This window comes from Staurois parvus, unplaced genomic scaffold (genome assembly GCF_062004578.1).
Source record: "Staurois parvus isolate SC_StPar_1 unplaced genomic scaffold, SC_StPar_1.0 ptg000047l, whole genome shotgun sequence".
NCBI classification, from domain to species: Eukaryota; Metazoa; Chordata; class Amphibia; order Anura; family Ranidae; genus Staurois; species Staurois parvus.
This window is the reverse complement of record NW_028317843.1, coordinates 4,882,637-4,901,936: the sequence shown is the minus strand read 5'-3', so window position 1 is coordinate 4,901,936 and position 19,300 is coordinate 4,882,637. Positions and strand designations below refer to the sequence as shown.

Genomic DNA, 19,300 nt, shown 5'->3' with positions numbered 1-19,300 from the left:
CTGAGACACTTAATCACAGCCAGTAAGGAGGGAGCAGGGGGGGTGGGGCAGAGCAGCACACACGAGTGCCCTCCGAGCAAGCAGCTTTCTATAGGGACAGTCGGTGGGGAGGAGGAGCCAGGAGCACCAGCAGGGTACATGAGAAGAGGAGGATCAAGGCTTTTTGTTTCATAGCTTGCAAATTAAGAAAACTGTCCACATCTCTTAATATAAAACTGAGGCGCCTCCTAGTTGTTTCTCTACAGTGTGAGTTCATCTAGGGACTCTGCTGTTTCTCTGAGTTCTAGTCTCATGAGATTTAGAGTGAGATTTGGTTATGTATTATTGTTCTGCTCACTATTCTCCATGCTGGAGAGAAAGCTGTCTCTGAAGACCTACAGTACAAGGATCTTCCTGCTGTAGCTTCATTCATTCTGTGGAATTGTGCTTCCTCAACATCTCCTACTCTTTTCTGAATATTACCCCACTAGACATCTTCATGAGGAAGCAAAAATTCCAACTCCCTACCAAGAGGCCTCCTCCCTATAGAGCTGATCACGTCATGGCAGGTCAGTAACAGGGAAAAAGTAAGCTGCAGGGAGCCTACAGATAACATCAGTGAGTACAACTGTGCCTTCTCTTTCCTATTTTGGGGCACAGCTTCCACAGTACAGGTCCCCTTAAATGAATCTATACTATTTAACCTTGGCATTACTATTCAACACGCTTGATAGTGTATCGAGTTATTTCTCTATCAACAAAACAAGCAAGCCCAATCCTATGTGACCATAGCACACATAAGATGAATATTTATTCAGCCAACCTCTAAGTAAAAAGAGAGAGATCTTAAGTAAGTTAAGAACATAAACTATATCACCTACAATATTCAGGTCAGGCTGTCCTCACAATATCTCACTAAATACGTCCAGGACACTAAACTTCCCGCAATATCAATGCATACTATAGAGAATTAATTTAGATGCACTCAAGGCATCAAATACGCAAAGTGGACAAAATGCAAGAGAAAAATTACAATTACACACAGTTTTCACAATTCAAATTCTCAACCTTTCCTTGCCTCAACCGACACCTTCCAGTGTTACTGGGTTATGAGCGCTGTATAAAGTAGTCAAGATGCTTTCAAATATGAAGAATCCATTGCATTTTATTTTGTGAAATTGAACATTAGTACATGTAGGCAGGTTGAACCCTGCTTAAGTGAGTTATTTACCGGCCCAGGATGAGTGGGGTAAGGGCTAACTGTTGGTCACTGGTTTGAGGCTTTTTTGGGTTTCAGCTGGCCTGTCTGTGATATAAATTGGGGAAGACTGAGGCGGTAGTGGTAGTTGCATACAGAGCCACGGTGGACCAGTCAAGGGGAGTCTAAGATTTGCTGCTGATCTCAACTACTAGGAATGATTAACTATACTGAAAATCCCGGGATGCTGCCAGCCATGGACCATCCCATCAATAACGGATTTGCCACCATACATGGACTCTAATCTAATTACAAGGTAAACCTGGTCTAAGCTATATTTGGATATGGATGCAAGGAACTGTTTGTAATTTATTCTGTATCATGTTTACACTGAAGAAGAAGAGTGAAGACTGTGCCAGTCAGGCTCCCTCCCCAGCAGTCCATCTTCCACAGCAACTGGGAGCAGACCAGTGTTGTTACAGGGATCCCTATCCTGACTAGTGGGTATGGCATGGAAAGAGTCAACATAGGACACATATGAGATAGGCACTAAGTGTCCGGCAGGGTTTCATTCTGTTATTGGGAGTGAAGTAGCAGAGGTACACTGGCTGGTGGAGTGGCATGGTCCAGACTGCCACTCCCGAATGCAACACGTACACAGTGGGAGTACAGCAATGGGACAGCTCTTGTAAGATCGAGATATAGCTTCATAATACTTCAATGTCAGCTCATCCCTGAGTCAAGAAACTACCTTAATGGTAGACGTTCACATGACTGCAGTTCCTATCTGGTCCCGGGCATTGGTGAGCATGTCTCTAGCAAAGGTACCCCTAGTGCATGGACATGCTGGGCCCTTTCCACAAAATGGCGTAGTTGGAACACACACTTTTCCCCCACCACACCTTCAAACAGATAACGCATTATGGGGAGAGGCATCTCCCTGTTCAGGGCTTTGAGAAGTATGCTAGTTTGGGTTCAATTGGTACCAGATAGTAACCATGTATCATTAAGGGTTTAATATGCAGTAAGCACATCTGTGGCGGCGTGTTGGATAGTGAACTACTGGTCTATGCAGTTAGGTCTCTGTGGCCATTATGATGGGATCCTATATATCCTGTAGGGCAGGCAGTTGTTACTGTTGAAGTATATAAGATATATAAGAGACCAGGAGCTGATTCAGTCCACCAATAACTAATATAACTAATCCTTTAAAGTACTGTGCTGTGAATACCATTGCCAGAATAAAGGAGGTTTACACAGGACGAGATTGTTGTATAAAAAAAAGTGTTTTTACAATCATGTTCAAAATTTCTGTGTTGCATAGAATCCTGAAGTGTGCATTATTAAGCCAGCATTCACCATTTACTGCCTCATGAATCTTCAACTAGCAATGAATGCAAAGAAGATACATTTTTACACCATGTCAAAAAAAAGCTCAACACCTTACCAAGCGCGTTGCATGATCACCCTCCAGCAATCTACAGCAACCACACTGCATATTTATGTGTAACTAAGGAAAACCGAGGAGAGAGCGCAACCGACCAAACTGTAGCAATATATACATGTAAACTGTAATACACTTAGGTCGTTTGCTTGTTCCCTGTCTTCTGTTTTCCTTTGTTTAGCCCTTGGATCATCCTTATCCTGTAAGAAGAGTACTGCAGGACCATTGAACATAAAGAGGAACTTCACTCCTGCCTGTGAATACAAATACTGTAACTACTGACTTTTAAGCAACAGATACTTACCAGCCTAAGAAGTCCAACATTGTCTTCCCTGCAGCCAACCCTTCTTAGGGCTTCAGATCTTTGGCACTGCCATCTTGGCTTCAGGACTCACAGCAGACTGCCTACTGCAGATGCTCAAGATTGAGGGGCGCAGGGAGACAGGTCTTCTAACCCTTTGGCATGTGCTACATTATCCAAGGAAACTGTGGGCAGGGGAACAAGGCAACGCCATCCTCGTCTAAGTGCGGAACGAGGAAATGAAAGCGGTTGAAATTTAGTTTGAGGCAGGGATTGATCGGGTGAGAGAATGAGGGTGACTTTCAGTTTTGGGTGACACTCTGGAACTGACTGTTTTAGGACCAGGAAACCTTAAAATACAACCTAAAACACATTAATGTGTGATTCTTAAAGAATATGTTCACCTTCTGGAGCATGCTACACATTACACCCATATTTAGGGTATAATGTGTAACATGCTACAGTACATGTCCTCTTCATGTACCCATCCCCATCACGACGGTGGGCGGCGGATCCTCTCCCTGCATCCGCTGTCACATTTTGAAAACAGTGCAGCTGTGTGGGGCTCTACCCACACAGCTGTGTCATTCATTCATAGGAATCTGTGAATGAGGAAACTACAAGTCTCATCTGCCACCAAGAAAGGCTTGTTGTTCTTAATAAACTGTGAGGGTGCTGAAAAGCATGCTGGTAGTTCATTCACAATCAGCTTGCAATCTAACAGCCCAAAAAGAGGTACAGGCTGAAAGCTGCAGGGCTTGTGCGCAGGAGCCTGACATTGCACCCCTGACATACTGATCACAGGTACAATGCTTTGCAGGCTCCTATGGGAAAAAAAAATCAAATGCACATTTTTTCTCTGCAAAGCATTATATTTGCCTAAAAGGTGAATTTAGCCTTTAGGGATAATCTCCAAGCGGAGGAAAAACACCAATTAATGAAGTTTTTTATTTATCATAAGCGACAATTAACGTTGAACTCCAGTCAGCCATAACATTTTAGTAAACCCCAAACCCCCCCACCCTCCCCCTCCCCAGGTTTTCAAAGGCTGTGTGGCTCTGGGATGGGCCACGACGCAAAGATCTGGAATAGGGAGGATGATTTAATTTTGTTTTTGCTACAAAATATTTGTACTTTTTTTATAAATCAGCTAAAGAGCTATAGTGAAAAATAGATAAATTGCTTAGTGAGTGCTGTGACTAAGGACATAGTTGTCCAATCCACGTAAGCAATTTCGTAAGGCCAAACCACTTTAATAAAATATAGCTTTATATTGGACTTGCTAGAATTCTATCTGTTCATGCAGATTTTACAGTACTTTAAAGGGTGACTGCACTTTCCCTATTCATTTTACCCCCCCCCCTCCCCAGCATCAGAGGTGCTGCCAAAAAGCTACTACAATTCAGTATCTTTATTATTTTGGAAAACTCTCCTTCAAACTCCCTGGTGCATCATTACAGTATTGACATCCCCTGGAGATATGCCATAGTGACTTGGGTACTTGTGCAGTCAAGTGAGGACAGGCGGCAGGTCTTCGTAACACCGTCTTTTATTCCCTATGAGCCAACCTAACCACCCCTCTCCACCATACCGGAGTATAGTGCCTGCCTCCCGTCACTGCAGCAGGGATGTCAGTATTGCGGCATACAGGCTGGGAAATTGGAAGAGAGGCTTCAAACATAAATATATATGATATTAGCTTTTTGGCAGCACAGTGGTTTCTGATTTGGGAGGGGGGTGACATTACCCTTTAAGGTATATGTGCTCTTTCCAGAATAGCAGTTCATTACTTTGTAAAGCTAACAAATGCTCAGATGCATGAACAAATCCGGCCAAATGACATTTCTTCAAACAATTCATTGGAGTCAATTCACTAAGATGCAAGAGTTATTTTATATGTATTTATTTCAAGTGTACCTTCAGGCAAATTTATATTTCACTTATCAAAAGGTAAGTCTTTGACTGTCTAAGTTAGGAAAATATCATTTTTGAAATGTTCTTGCTTACCGCGTTTTTACCTGTTGCTCCTGCAGCTGCTTTTATAATGGCAACAATACTACTAGTCTACATTGCTACTGAATTTGCAGCAACATTATTATCTTCTCTGCTCTATGTCTCTCAACTGCAGTGTGCAATGACATCAGCTCTTTCACAACTCTAAAGGCTTTGTCAGTTGGCAGTAAGGTCCTATTCACACCTCACAAATCTGGAATCGCAGGCAGAATCACAAGATTCTGCCCACTATTCCAAATCAAGCTAAAATTGCAGCAAACCTGCAACGCAGGTTTGGGTACTGTTCATTCTAGGGTCGGACTGACAACTCATGGGGCCCCCGGGCAATAGGGGATCATGGGGCCCCTGTGTGCTTGCCCAAACTCAAAAAAGCCTATGAAAAGGGTACCAGGGGCATCTCATGGGGCCCCCTACCGACCCCAGGCCCTCGGGCACTGCCCGAGTTTCCAAATGGTCAGTCCGCCCCTGGTTCATTCTTAATGCAGGGCTTGACAAATTTGTTTTTAATCTAGGAGTCAGCTAAAAAAAGTTAGTAGCCAAAAATGTGCAACGTGTTTCTGAGCATGCACAATATCTGTCTTGGGCAAGCTTGAGAAAGGAGCGTCCCACTTTAAAGCTCATTCTTAAGGACTTTATTTGCAAATATCTACTGTCCTACTGTGGGCCTTATAATTCTACATCTGCATGATACACTCTGAGACTGTGTGTATTGGTCCCAGGAATCAGCCATATACCATCCCGATTGCATTTAGTGCCTTACTCACTGCTACTTGATACATGTATATACATGTGCATTGTATCCACTTACATGGGCATCATGTCTATTTTCATATACGGTAGTGACCTTTCCCTAGTTGGGCTTCAATTTCCATGTCAGTAGAGGCTACACCTGCTCACTTTGATGATTGGTCTATAGCCTTGATATTTTTCTCATGATACATGTATCCCCACCACAGTGGTGCACCCCGATGTGTTTTGCTGCATGAGCAAAAGACCTTTGAGTTGTTGTTTCTACAGCATATTACATCATTTGGCCTAGCCATGATGTCTCTCTTTTTTATTTGTATTTTTTGGTTTTAGTTTGTTTTTTGTACTGTCTAATATTGAGGTGATGGCTACTTGAAGTCTTTACTCAATTATCTCACATTGCAATTTTGCTAATAAAAGCATATTTTGATTATTATTTTGAGTATTGCGTTGTCCTTCATGTAACCACTTTTCTCTTGTGAATTCTTTGTTCACATTGTTTTTTTGCAGGCTTCTTTGGTTATTGGGCAATACTTCATATTTTTAACAATACCTATTACTCCTGATGCCTCCATTTATATGGTTATTAAAGTTCCCACTTTAAAGCTCACCATACACTTTACAATTGGATTGTACAATCTTCTTAGATCTTCCATCAGCTATGTGCTGCAAGGGTCTGCCTGATTGGAAAGCATTGTTTAGGTAGGTCTTCAAATTATATAATTTTGGTAACGCTATAGGAGATTGAACAGAGGTTGTGCAATGTGTATGGACAGCTGAACACAGGAGTGGAGAAGAACCTGTGTGGTCTATAGGGTAGAAGCAGAAAACATTAAATAGAAAGAAAACTGGCTTGGCTATTCATCAGAAGTGCAGTCTTGTAGATCCATTAGCTGGAATTAAGTTAATGATGCCAGCAGCCTCGGGGTTATGACAGACTTGTTTGGCCTCTCCCTCCACCCATCACCTACTCACCTTGGCAGGCCATCCCGGCGCTTGTTCTGACCACATGAAGCCGGAGGTAGAGCCTCCAGAGTGAGGGCCAACCCCGGCTCTGGGCAGACAGCCCTGCCATCTGTCCACTAATCCCTCCTAGCGGATAAGTCCACTCATAGAGATGTCTGTGTACATTGTCATCAGCCCTACATACTAGAAGACACACACACGGTACAGCTCCAGTGTGGTAGACATTTTCCCAGAGAGCAGCCACAGCGTTCCATACCATTGGTCTTCAAAAAATGACTCCGCCCCTTACAGTGTAATGGAAGAGCCAAAGACACATACGGACTTCACTACTATACAGGAGTGTAATCCTATCTATTTTAGACAAGGTTTTTGTCTCTTTTCAATGGGCTGACAAAAGCCCAGGTGCAGGGAAGCAATTTATTGTCGCCATGGTGACCTGGCGCCTGGGATTTGTCGAGCCCAGTCTTAATGGCACCCAAAACCTGGTGCGATTTTTCCACAATTGTCATGTGACAAAAATGTATGGAAATCATGGCAAAACGTGCATGAAAATATATGCAAAGCTTGTCCCAAAAAAGTTTCAGAAGCTTCTTTGGTGCATTTGTTGCGTGTAGGTTGGCCATCCAAGCAAATTTAATGTAGAGCTATCTAAAAAGGCGTGGCATAGCTGCTTTTGCCTTTACTTTAATAATTTGTTTTTTTTTACATTTTTAAAATCATTCTTAATTAAGAATTTTTTCATGAAAATCCTTAGTTCACATACATCACATTAGTATGGAGTTTGTTGTGTTTTTTTTTTCATCAAAAGGCTTTACATTCATTCCACAAGCTCATCTTTCCTATGACTTGTTCTTTTATTTTCACCCCAGATGGCTCTTTGTCTGGTCTGCTCCACAGTACCTCAAAGAACTTCACAGCTGACAGTAGGTGGAGATACTTCAGGGTGTGAAAGTTTAAGCTAAAATTTAGCTTTGCCTGCAAAAAACTACCAAAATCACTGAAAACATTGCACATGTAGCTAATCTCTTTAATGAATGCTTAAGTGGATTGAAAAAATACATTTTGAAAAACTAGCACACATGGGAATGAAGATACCGTGTTATACTTTTGTAAACTAATTTTTGTTATAGTCACAGAGCAAAGTCAGATAGAACAAACTGTTCATATATTTTTTGGTTTTGCAGTTGTGGGCACCTTTGCTCACTCGGGTTCCTGCACCATTGATAAGTTCTCCTAAAATGTCTTCACTACCCCTGGATGTTATAAAAAAAGACTACATGGATTTCCAATTGTCTACCTTCCATCATCATCCTTCTTCCAAACCTCCCTGAACATCCTAAATTATGTAAATCCAATCACTAAAACCATATATAACCTTTAATATATTAAAGTAATTTTGAAAGAAATTATCAATATTTTTGAAATGGCAGTTGTCCTAGAAATGAAGTTTAAAATAATAAACCTGTTATACTTACCTGTTCTGTCTAATCGTTTTGCACAAAGCAACCCCGATGTTCCTCTTCTGGGGTCACCCAATGGTGCTTCTGGCTCCATCTTTTCTGTGAGTGCCTCCATAGAAAGCAGCTTGATCCTGAGTCACACTGCCTGCATCTGTAGATACATACAGCACAGCAGCCCTGCTCCTTTGTCACAGGATTTGATTGACAGCAGTAGGAGCCAATGGCTTCTGCTGCTATCAATCTACCCAGTGAGGAGGGAGAGAGCCACTGCTCTGGAATGAGAATGGGCTCGGGTAAGTATAAGGAAAGGGCTGGGATTGGGGGGGTGAATGGGAAGTACCAGAAGTTTTTTTCCCCGAAGGGGGGAACCCCCTTCTGCTGCAAGTAAAAACAATCCAGCTGCAAATTAGCTGCTCGGATCGCTTTTACATTGTAATTCATTATCCACTTAAAAAAGATACAGGGGTCATGACTGCAGCTGCAACCTTGGCCAGTTATAAGCACTCAAAAGCAATGATGTACAGGTACATCCTCGGGCAACAAGTGGTTACTATTCTCCTACAACTGTTCATATTAGTGCTGCTTGGGCCTTGAAGAAGGCGGTACATCCTGAAAGTTTGTCCTGAAACTTTGATTTTTAGTACATAAATAAAAGTATCATAGAGAGTACTCAATTGTTTCTGAACCATTTATGGGATTTTGTGGCCATTCAACTCAAAGAGCACATTGGTGAGGTCAGGTATTGATGCTGGATAAGAAGACCTCGCTCACAATTAGCCTTCTAATTAATTCTAAAGGTCAGCTCTGAGTAGGCCGCATACATTCCTTCACGCCAAACTTGTCAAATGACATCAGCTGACCTTGTGTAAAGTGCTACACTTATGCTGTTACCACCATAATAATTGAAAATGTCTTTGTAGTTTGAATAGTTAACAGTACCCTTCACTGCAAACACCTGAACTCAATATTTGGAACGGAATGAATACTTTTGGTCAAAAATTTGGCCATGATCATGTCATGAAAGTCCTTGTTCAAGAAAATTCTTGTTATGGAGTGCCGTATTTTCTCTCTCCCAATAGTGCATCCTATCAGACAAGCTTCCAGTGTAGACTAAATGGTCAGCACATTTCAACATATTCATATTATTCACATTATTTTTAAAGTGAAAACTCCAGTCAAAAACTTTTTCTAGTTTTTATGATCATGAGGAAGGGTTAGAACCCCTTTCAGGTTCTGCTCGCAATCTGCGATCCCACTGGGGAAAATGTCTTCCAGTTTTTGTTCTGGTGGACATTGCCACCAGGCTAGGAAATAAGGGGAAATCAAAAAAGAGTTGTCACTGGATCAGAATTGGTGGGTAAATCTCCCAGTTAGAAAACGTGTTCCAGTGACAACTGTAAATGTTTAACTTAATTTTGGTGTTCCTGGAACAGCAAGAATAACACATCTACCCACAGGAACATCTGATAGATTTTATAAATCTTCACCATACTCATTAATTTTAGAAAAATCTTTCCACTTCAAATTAACATTCAAAAATGTACGTATGGCTCATATGTACCCTTCAAAACAATCAAGCTAAGTTTGACAAAACGTGGGACCCCTGAATTTAAGATTTGATCTATCTCTGTAGAATTTTTTTTTCTGCACTTAAAAGCTTAAAGACTCTGTCCTTGGGCCCCTCCTTTTCTCTCTCTACACCTCCTCACTGGACCAAATGATAACCTCCCATGGCTGCCAATACCACTTCTATGCTGATGACACCCAGATCTATCTCTCCATTCCCCAGCTCACCCCCTCAATCTCATCACATATCACAAATCTATTAAGGGACATATCAGCATGGATGTCACACTGCTCCCTCAAACTCACTCTTTCCAAAACCGAACTTGTAATATTTCCTCCTCCCCGATCCCCCACTCATGACTTTACCATTAAGATCAACAACCATTGGTCCTTCCCCTCATGCCAGGGTTCTCGGAGTAATCCTAGACTCTGATCTCTTCTTTGGGCCCCACATCCAATCACTGTATAAATCCTGCCACCTCAAACTCTGCAACATTTCCAAAATCTGCCCCTTTCTGACCAATGACATCACAAAACAACTTATCCACGCCTTGGTTATATTCCGCCTTGATTACTGCAACTCCCTCCTCACTGGTCTACCGTTACACAGGTTATTCCCCTTCAGTCTATTATGAATGCTGCTGCTAGACTTATATACCTTACCAACCGATCAGCGGCTGCTGCCTCTCTGCCAATCGCTTCACTGGCTTCCACTAACTCAACGTATAAAATTCAAAATACTAACCACAACATACAAAGCTATCCAGAATACTGCCCCTAGATACATGACCAACCTCATCTGCAGATATAGTCCAAATCGCCAGCTCCGCTCCTCCCAAGACATCTTGCTCTCTAGTTCCCTCATCATCTCCTCCCATGCTCGCCTCCAGGACTTCTCCAGAGCCTCTCTCATCCTCTGGAACTCCCTACTGCAGTACGTCCGGTCAGCCCCCACCCTGTCTGCCTTTGGGCGATCTTTGAAAACCCACTTATTGAGGGAAGCCTATGCCACCTCCACCTCCACCTAAGAACTGTACTTGAATCACCTCCATGAGATCATCCCCTGCAGCTATCATCTTTTGTACCACCTACACCTTGCTTTAGATTTTAGGTTCCATGATCAGGGCTCTCCTATTCCTTCTGTACTGAAATGTAATGTAATTGTACTGTCTCCCTTTATATTGTAAAGCGCTGCACAAACTGTTGATGCTATATAAATCCTATATAATAATAAGAAAAAAAGATTGAAAACTAAAGAATATAGGGCAGCACAGTGGATAAGTGGTTATCTACTTCGGGGGACATTTTTTAAAATTTTTGTTTTTAATAAAGGACTTCTCAAAGACTGTCTCCTGTCATTTTTTACTACACTTTCTTTTGTGAATGGGTAGTGGTACCATGTACCTCATACTCATTCACATGGGGGGCAGGGATCCAGATTCTGATGCACCTCGCCCACAGACTTCCACAACCACCGGCCAGGGTTGTGAGGAAGAGGCCCTTGTCCCCATAAACATGGGGACAAGGTGCTTTGGGGAGTAACCCCCCCCAAAACACCCCCCCATGTTGAGGGCATGTGGCCTGGTATGATTCGAGGGGAGGGGGGAGTTCGCTTGTTCCCCCCCTTTCCTGACCTGCCGGGCTGCATGCTCGGATAAGGGTCTGGTATGGATTTTGGGGGAGACCCACATGCCATTTTTTAAAAACATTTTGGTGTGGGGACTCCCCTCAAAATCTATACCAGACCCAAAGTGCTTGGTATGGATGGGAAGGGGGACCCCACACCAATTTTTTTTTTAAATTTTAATTGTTGGGCAATGCCGACAATTCTTTCAACACCCCGCTGACAGCTGAAACCTTAAAGAATGTTTTCACCACTAAAATACCATATGACTTAATAATATAACTCATGTGGTATTTTAGTAGCTGAGCGGTATCTTACCACATATTCAGATGCGTTAAGATACCGCTCAGTAAATTGTACTTGTTCGAAGTTTGCGGTAAAACTTTTGGCAGGTTTGAATGTTCAACTGCGAACCGAACGGGGGTGTTCAGCACATCACTAATGATAACAATAAAGTCAGTAAAATAGATCCCCTGCAGATAACAACAATAGATCCCCCCAGCAACAATAGACCGCCTCAGCAACAATAGACTCTCGCCTGCAACAATAGGTCCATAAGCAACAACAGATCTTCCAGCAGTAGACCCCTTACTCAACAGTAGATCCACCCCAGAAACAATTGACTCCCCAGCAACATACGCTCCCCTGAAACAATAGATCCCACAATGGCAAAAATAGACCCTCTTCAACAATAGAGCCCCCCTCCAGCGACAATAGGTCCCCCCCACAGTGAACATCAACAGATCCTCCAGCACACCCCAACAACTCTTGCCATTGCAAACATTCAGTGCTAAAGATGCCATTCTCCCACATTCCCAGTAAAAAAAAACCTGTGTCTTTCCCTTTCTTTCTTTTACACTGTTTTTGATTGTTATTGTGATTTATTCACTTAAGGTACTGCAAGTTCACATCAGGGCCCCGTAATAATTAGGTAAGGGCTTAGGGAAATTTCTAGTGTAGCCTTACCCCATTAGGAGTTGCTAAAGTTTTGGGTCCCTCTATAGCCCTGCACAGCCAGGCAACACGCATTTTCCACAAACTTGCATCCAGGAGTCAGTAACCAGTCCTTGAGCTTGTTTTGATGTTTTATTAGCATGGGGTAAAGGGTGTACGGGATGCCCAAAGGAAATGAGGAACTGAGGACAACTTCCTGAATTTTGTACAAGTAGTTACAGCAACTGTCTCTTTTGGAGAGCTAGCCAGCATTTAATTTAGTACCACCCCAGACCCTAGATGCTCCTCTATCTAGCTGCCTGGAGGACTCCCTGAACATGGGATCCAGTGCCTGTCACTTAAGAAATAAGACAGTCTTGTGTGGTGGCTCATCTGGTTTCCCACCAGAGTGCTCCCTCTCCTATCTGGCCCAGGGGGTGCAGGTCTATTCACTCAGTCCTTCTCCTGTGTTGCTGGTGGGTCGGTGGCTGCTACCAGGCCTTTTAGCTGGGCTGCTCCTTCCCTGCCTCAAAGGTTTCCTCATTCCAAGGTCCTCTGCCTGTAGGTGAACCCTTCAACCATCTGGGCCCCCTCATAGGCTCCTGCCTAACAGCCTCACATGCTCCTTAACTCTCCTGTAGCTCTCCTCCTCCTCCAACTCTCCTCTAGCTGAGCAGGCTCAGTTACTCCTAAAGGCTGTCTTTGCCCCTTGCCAAGCCTCCTGTAGGGGATTGGCCAGGGTCCTCCAAGAGTACAGACCAGCCACTCCTCAAATCAAAACCTTTCTCCAAAGTTCTAGAACAGGGGGGAAATTCTTGAGAACTGGTCTGCAGAGCCTCTCAGCTTTGAACCAAATTTGACCCTGCTACGGTAGCAATCACACACAGGCGTCTATTCAACCCTCCTAGCTAACAACTGAACTAGAGCTCCCCCTAGCTAACTAGGAGGGTTCTACATTAGTAAAATACTTCAATGACGTTCGAGTGTCGTTAGTTTTGGAACTGCTATTGTTATGACTATGATTGTGTGAATAACCTTGTAGGGAGATTTATAATTCTTGAATTTTTATTTTCTGCACTTAAAGCTTAATTAAAAAATAGATTGAAAACTAAAGAATATAGGGATGGAAGTGGTTACCATTTCAACCTATCAGCACTAGGGTCATGGATTCAAATCCCAACCATGATACCACCTGCCTGGAGTTTGCATCTTCTCTCTGTGCCTGCATGGGTTTCCTCTGGGTACTCCAGTTTCCTCCCACACTCCAAAGACATGCTGGTAAGTTAATTGGATCCTGTCTAAATTGTCCCTAGTATGTGTATGTATGAATGTGAGTTAAGGACATTAGATTGTACGCTCCTTGAGGGTTAGGGACTGATGTGAATATACAATATATATGTAAAGCATTGCTTAAATTGATGGTGCTATATAAGTACCTGAAATAATATTTCAACCTATCAGCACTAGGGTCACGGGTTCAAATCCCAACCATGAAACTACCTGCCTGGAGTTTCCATCTTCTCCCTGTGCTGGTAGGCTAATTGGCTCCTGTCTAAATTGGCCCTAGTATGTGTATGTATGAATGTGAGTTAGGGACCTTAGAATGTAAGCGCTTTGAGGGCGGGGACTGATGTGAATGTACAATTTATATGTGAAGCGCCGTGTACATTGATGGTACTATATGAGTGCCTATAATTAAAAAATATAGATATGCTTAAAGTGACAACTTTAATTGGAATTAAAAAAAATAACCATATTGCAAAAATAAGTTAATTACGAAAAATATATTCAAAGGAAATGATGTCTTTTGTTTCCAAATTTTCAGAATTCAGTGGTACATTTAACATGAACTGTTATCAGCTTAATATAACTCCTAAAACCATGGATGCATGACGCATGGAGTTGTTCCCTTCTCATTTAATTAACCAACACAATTTTCCAGCACGATAGAGAATTGAAGTGACTTTTAATGAGAACATTTATTCCATTTAAATGTTTATTTGCTTTTTTCATCATAATTTTTTAATCCCAATGGCTATTAATTCGGTCATCAGAGACTTCGGATGTGAGCAGTATTAGAAAACCGATTTGAGAACAATTTAGGTGAAGCTGTTATTCTGACAAGTGACAGAATGTACCATGACATTCTGTATCAAAGGGGTCTGGTGAGGAGACAAACATGAGAGTGTAGCCACCCTTGGAATGCAGCACAGCCAACCTATGGAGAGGGTAGTGTCATGGTGGCCATATATGCTTGGATTTTATTATATGATTGATTCTGTTAGGGTCTATTCACACACAGGGTGCTTGAAAGTGTGCCCGATGCAAATCCATGTTTTCCTGGAATGGGCATGCACTGGTGTTCTGTCCATCCCCGTGCTGGCAGTCCATAGAAGTCTACTAGGACAAGCAGTTGCATGGACACATCATCCAGAGTGACTTTGGAAACCTGCACCACATGTCATATGGGGACAGAGAAGCTCTGTCTGTGCAGCCGCATGTCCCAACAGACTTCTATGGACTGCCGGTAGAGGAATGAATGCAACACCTATGCATCCCCATGCCTGGAAAACAAGGACCTACGTAGGGCACACAGTCAAGCACCTCATATGAATGGACCCTTAAAATGGTTGAATCTGAAACCAATCTAGTAGCCACACCTTTCTTTTTGATCGTTTAGACCTTGTTTAGTTTGGATTCTATCAAACTGAGTTGACCAATGATCAATCCTTTTGCATCAATCGGTAGCACTGATCTGATTCAGCCATACATTTGATCGTATTTCACTTGATTGGATGAAGAGGAAGCATCGTGGAAAAGAAGATACAATGGACAACTTACAATCAGATGTATCTTCCAGCTATCAATCAAATTGATTGATAATGTGTGATATATCTATTGATTGTGTTGTTGAGTAGCAATCGAATATTCTAACCCACATCTGTTGCTTTTTAAATTGAAATTAGTGTCAGTGTATAAATAGTCAATGAGTTTGTTAGCTTTTACATGGAAGCACTGACTAGGCTAGATACTGAGCCATAAGGATCAGAAAAGAACTGTCAAAAGTTCTGAGTAACAAAGTATTGGAACTTTATAAAGATGGAAAAGGACATAAAAAGATGTCCAAAGCTTTGAATATGCCAATCAGTACTGTTAAATAACCTATTAAGAAGTGGAAAGTTCGGGGATCTCTTGATACCAAGCTAAGGTCAGGTAGACCTAGAAAGATTGCAGCCATAACTGACAGAATAATTATCTGGGATTCAAAGAAAACCCCACAGGCAACCTCAAAAGAAATACAGGCTGCTCTGGAAAAAGATGGTGTGGTTGTTTTTAAGGAGTACAATACGGTGACAAGCTGTTTGGTCGAGGTGCCAGAAAGAAGCTTTTACTGCACCAATGCCACAAAAAATCCCAGTTATAATATGCCTGACAACACCGTGACATGCCTAATCAGGCCTTATTGTGTCATTGATGCAGTAAAGGCTTCTTTCTGGTACCTCGACCATGCAGCTCATTTTTGTTGAAGTGTCATCATATAGTGCTCCTTCAAAACAACCACACTGTCTTTTTCCAGAACAGCCTGTATTTTTCTTGTGGTTACCTGTGGGTTTCCCTTTGTATCCCAAACAATTCTTCTGGCAGTTGTGGCTGCAATCTTTCTTGGTCTACCTGACCTTGGCTTGGTATCAAGAGATCCCTGAACTTTCCACTTCTTAATAGGTGATTTAACAGTACTGATTGGCATAGTCAAGGCTTTGAACTTTTTTTTATGTCCTTTTCCATCTTTATAAAGCTCCATTACCTTGTTACGTAGGACTTTTGGCAGTTTTTTTCTGATCCTCAGTATCTAGCTTAGTCAATGCTTCCAGATAAGAGCTAACAAACTCATTGACTATTTATACACTGACACTATTTGCAATTTAAAAAGCCACAGATGTGGGACATTAACCTCTAATTGGCATTTTAACCCGTGTGTGTCACTTTGTGTGTCTGCACCAAGACCAAACATTCCAGGGTATGTAAACTTTTGATCATGACCATTTGGGTGATTATGTTATCATTATGATTTAAAAAGAAGCCAAACAACTATTTGATAATAAATGGCTTCATATGATCATATGAGCATTTTGTGGCATGATCAGTCATATTTTCAATATCAATGCCAAAATTTCACAATTTCTGCCAGGGTATGTAAACTTTTGAGCACAACTGTAGCTGTTTGTTTGTCTGTGTCCATGTGTAGACTAAATCTGTATGGGAGACTTCATATATATCTATCAGCTGCTGCACCTGCAGGGCTTTAATGAGGAAAACTGCAGGGTCGGCATCCCTTTAGACGTGATTTCCATTTGGAAATATCTCACCAAAAATGGCATTTTTGTTGCAGGGGATCCCTGAAATCTGACTTCTGGAAAAATCAGTGAGCCAATCACATAAGCAGGAAATTAAATTTCTAGGGGGTGTTCTCTACACCATCTGTGTACAGAACGCTTTCAGGTAGCCATATGGCATTGCATTTTACAAAAAATGACAGCGCTGCAGATTGAAAAAGAAAGGTCATTTTTAATTACGTTAAATTACAATATGACTTGTGTTGCAATTGTATATACTATATTATTTTTTTATTTGCTTTTTTCTCAAGCGAAACTGGAGTTACTCTTTAAAGCTATACACTTAATAAACTTTTACAACAGCTTTTTTTGTAACTTTGAGATACAAGTTTTATTAAATTAATAAAAGCTGATAATTGTAATGCCCCTTTGCCAATAATAAATGTTTGCCACCTTTGCTGGACAGCTTGGTCTGTTAAAGCCTAAGTTTAGGTAAAATTAGAAAGAAAATCAACACAAGAGATTATACTTATATTTAATGAGAATTGTCCCTCGTGTTGGTGCCAACTGTCTTAGCTGAACTCTGAAGTCCACCCCTCCACACACATTCATCAAGAATGCCAACTATGCACATCCTTTCTGCCTCCTCCTCCAGTCACAGAATTTTTACTATAGCTTCCATCAGTAAAAAGTGAATGTAGGAAGCGGACCTTTCATTCTTCCAACCATCCTCCATTCATAGACCACTTTTCATTCATGGGAGTGATAGTACAGCTTCTATAAATGGCAGAGGGGGGCAGAGAGGGTGGGCATAGTCAGCATTCTTGATAAATGCCTATGACAGGTCCAGCAGCCGTATTAACCTCTGCAGCACCAGATTACCTCTGTGCCAAGGTGTGCGTGTGTGTTGGGGCAGAGGACTTTGGATTTCAACAAGGACATCTGGCACCAGCACAAGGGACACTTCTTCTTTTATCTAAGTACTGTCCCTTATGGTCATTTTGTTTTTTCAATGCAGGCTTTAAAATTGAAAAATAAAAAAAAGAATCCTAAAAAAAAGAAAGCTGATGCAACCACCACATCCAAGGACTAATAAGCTGCAATATATTACATTGAAATGCACTTAAAATAGACCTTGTTAGATCTCTCTATGTTTTAAAGTGGAAAAAGCGGGAATTTCAAATCCCTGGGCCATTGGACTAGCTGTGTGGGCTCTAACATCATCAGTGGAGGTAAATGGCCCACACCTATACCTAGGGCATTATCCAACTTTAGTCAGAGCTACAGGGGAAATAGAGCGTAAGTGAGGGTGTTTGGATCAGCTGGGAGTGTCTTAGCAATGTCCTACCCATATGGAAGAAAAATATATTTGAAGTATATATTTAAAATATTCTTCCCAAATATATTGCCATATATTTGAAATACTACAATTTTGGCCATATTCAATATATTTCAAAATATATTTCAATAAAAAAAAAAAAAATATATATATATATATATATTATTATTATTATACAGGATTTATATAGCGCCAACAGTTTGCGCAGCGCTTTACAATAAAAGGGAGACAGTATAATTACAATACATTTCAGTACAGAAGGAATAGGAGGGCCCTGCTCGTGGAGCTTACAATCATAATAATATGGAAGAAAAATATATTTGAAGTATATTTTTAAAACATTCTTCCCAAATATATTGTCATATATTTGAAATACTACAATTTTGGCTATATTCAATATATTTCAAAATATATTTCAATAAATAAATATATATGCACATACTGCATGTTGAAATGCATTTTTCTTACAAAATATATGAAAAATATTTAAAAAAATACAATTCAAATATACTGTATGTCTTTAAAAATACAAATCTGCATTTTCGGACTGCATTTACAAATATATGTAAAAATATATGTTAAAATGACTTTTTTATATGTAAAAAAAATCTGAAAATAGATTTAAAAAATATATATTTTTAAATATATTCTTCAGATTTTATATATATATATATATATATATATATATATATATATATATATTGTAGTATTTCAAATATATGTGGGTAGCTACAAGGCAGGATGGGATGATGCCATATCTGGGAGTTTTTCGGCCAGGCTTTTGAAAGTATATAAATGGGATACACCTATAGCATGTTCACTATCCAAATTTAGTCAAAGCTGCACAGTTTGTTTTTATCTACAGATGCCCTTTATCTGCATAGGCAGTTTTTTGGTAAAAGCGAACTAACCATTTAAGAAAAATGTGCATTGGATGGGCAATGTCTCTACCCATCCATCCAACATTTTTTTAAAATAAATGAATCCTTGTGTTGGGCAAAAAATAACATACTACAGAATGTCTCACTCCTTGAAGGAAGTAGATTCTTAAAAAAAAATGAATTTCATTGTACTTTAGGCAGTACACAGTGTTGCTGTTTATGTGCTGTAATATTAATTGATATACTGGGTGCCTGGGCGGTCAGTTCTTTGTTTTTTTCCTATGTAAAGTGCAGGGTCATGTAACCATGGCAACTTCATGAATGAAACATTAAAAAAAAAACTATAGGTGTAGAACAGAAAGACGAGGCGATGAAAGTACCATACATAGGTGACTAATAGGAGTACTAGGGGAAGAAAATGCGGTACTGACACTCCCTGTGATGGAAAGGTCTTGGGATAAATACGACTATAGAGTGAGAAGTTAAAGGGACTAAAAATACTCCGCAGGATCAGC

At 40.9% G+C, this 19,300-nt stretch overlaps 1 protein-coding gene across 4 annotated transcripts in view; it reads right to left on the bottom strand.

Moving 5' to 3' along the window:
* The window catches only part of TMEM74 (transmembrane protein 74), a 94,397-nt gene that overhangs the window by 59,169 nt on the left and 15,928 nt on the right, over positions 1-19,300 (bottom strand). The window lies entirely within an intron of this gene.